General features: G+C 43.8%; 1 non-coding gene across 1 annotated transcript; it reads right to left on the bottom strand.

Annotated features, from left to right (window-relative positions):
* Positions 1-1,099: 1,099 nt before the first annotated feature.
* On the bottom strand, positions 1,100-1,181 carry trnas-aga. The gene has a single exon. It is a non-coding gene; the product is annotated as a tRNA-Ser (tRNA).
* Positions 1,182-2,328: the final 1,147 nt, after the last annotated feature.

Raw genomic sequence — 2,328 nt, 5'->3', positions numbered from 1 at the left:
TAATGTGCTCACCCTCTGCAGTTTCCTACCCCATTCTACGCTTCCTAAATCTTACCTCATTGCATCGTAATTTCCCTTCCACCAGTTGAAACCCTTGCTCCGTGGAGTACACCTATCCCTTTCCATCACGAAAGTAAACCTCAGAGAATTGTGATCGCTGTCTCCAAAGTGCTCACCTACTTCCGAATCTAAAACCTGGCCAGGCTCGTTACCCAGTACTAAATCGAAAGTGGCTTCGTCCCTTGAAGGTATGTGTACGTACTGTGTCAGGAAGCCCTCCTGCACACACTGGGCAAAACATGACTCATCTATAGTACTCGTACTGTAGTGATCCCAGTAAATATTTGGATATTATCTTGAGTGTTCCAGAGTTTTTCATTGTCCCAGAGTCCAGATGAAGTTTGCATTCCTCAAGTACGTGACGTCAGCGAGAATGATTTCAATGTCTCAGATCAGTTCCTGTCCCGAGAACATCAGAGTCAATGTCCCGTCCTCTACTCGGTCCGACAGTTCACACTTCTTCATTCTCCTCTGATTCCATTTCCCAAAGAGTTTCTCAAGATTTACAAAGCTGGAGCCTAAATTATATGGTTTGCTTCCTAAACATTTTTTCAACTGCCAACTGACAATATTTTCACAGTATCTCTTCACAATCCTCTGGCTTGCACCATGTCCAGGGATGAGAAGTCCCGTTTGGTGGAGAGATTCTCGAGGCTGATGAGTTTCTCTTTGGAACAAAGATGGTTAAGTGGCGATTTCCTGCGGTTGTTTCTAATGATGGAGAGGGAGCGGTGGGGAATGAGCACTTTGACGAGCAGGAGGAAGTGTTGCCACTGACCCGAGTCAGAGAACAGAGGGCAGGGATTAAAGGAATCTAATGAAAAGCAGCAGTTCTGCTCAGGACGTTCAATAACAGCTGCAGAAACTCGATGTGTCGAGCAGTGTATCTGGAAAGAGAAACAGAGATAATGTTTTAACTATGGAACATTTCTGATGAAGAACTCGAGTTTCCCAAGTCTAATCAAATTACCGGCCTGGTTCACAAAATAGTTTTTCTGAACTTTGAGCGAAAATTGTACCAGCAGGAAATCATTCCTGACATAGTCAGCAGGATTCGAACCTACGTGGGAAAACCCCAATGGATTTCTAATCCATCGCCTTAACCACTCGGCCATGACTACCGACAGCTCCACTGGGTTGAGCATTGACCAAATCAGCCGAAATCTCATTGAAAGCTGCTGTTGACTTGATGAGCTCAATGCTTCCATTCTCCTCTCCCACCTCTGCTGTGAATTGTAAGGTGCGAGACACCAATGTGAAGGAAGAAAAACACAAAGTTAGGAAAAAATATTTGCAGCCAAACTGTGTCAAAATTATTGATTGAAAGGAGAATCCCACTTTGGCAATTTGTTAGATCTCTTTGCAAACATGATCAGCAGAGCTGATCAAGAGAGGTATTGATCTGAGTGTTCTTGGACATGAAACAATCCAAGGTGAGTGACATATTCATTTCATTTTCTGGCGAAGGAGCTGGTCTTTCCAGATGCTCACAATGAAAGAGATTTTTCCCAATAAAAGACGGCAAATAAGTCCCATCTAACGCTGACACCATCGTGAGCGCTGCTGTTTCACAATACCACAGAGTCAGGGTCAATTCCCGCCTCATGCAACTAAATGTGTGGAGTTTGCACATTCTCCCCGTGGCTGCGTGCACTTGCTCTGGTTTTCTCCCATAGTCCAAAAATGTACCGGTTAGCTGAAATGGCCGTGCTAAATTGACGGGGTGAATGGAGAGGAATGCATTTGGGCTGGGGCGGGTCGGTATGGAGTTGCTGGGCCGAAGGACCTGTTTCCATGTTGTAAGTATGCAAATCTACGGTAATCAATGGCCAAGGGATGACGCACGTTGTTCGATGTTGCATATATGACGCACGTTGTTCGATGTTGCATATATGACTTTTCGATTGTTTTTCTTCAAAGTTTCTTTACAATTCAAACGGGAGTGGAAGAAGGGAAATGAATGTCTCCCATAATTCTTGCCTTCTTTTAGCATTCACAGGCGGGATTTTTCCTGTACGTTTTTTTTTTACACTGTGGTTACTGTTAATGTTCTTGTAAGCTACACCGGCTGGTTTCCTCTTTCCTCAATGTTCCTCATCTCTACCCAAACACATTTTCCATCCTTATCTCCTGAATCAATGTTATCTCTAACCATTGCAAAATTGCCACGGAAAGTGGGCTTTTCACACGCCTGTGTATGTCATTTTCCAATATTAATTGATCGTTTACTGTGTTGCAATTGCACATGTGAAGAAGAAAACAGAATAG

The sequence above is a fragment of the Chiloscyllium plagiosum genome, unplaced genomic scaffold (assembly GCF_004010195.1).
Source record: "Chiloscyllium plagiosum isolate BGI_BamShark_2017 unplaced genomic scaffold, ASM401019v2 scaf_6892, whole genome shotgun sequence".
NCBI lineage: Eukaryota > Metazoa > Chordata > Chondrichthyes > Orectolobiformes > Hemiscylliidae > Chiloscyllium > Chiloscyllium plagiosum.
Note: the sequence above shows the minus strand (reverse complement) of the source record. Positions and strands in the feature narration are given on the sequence as shown.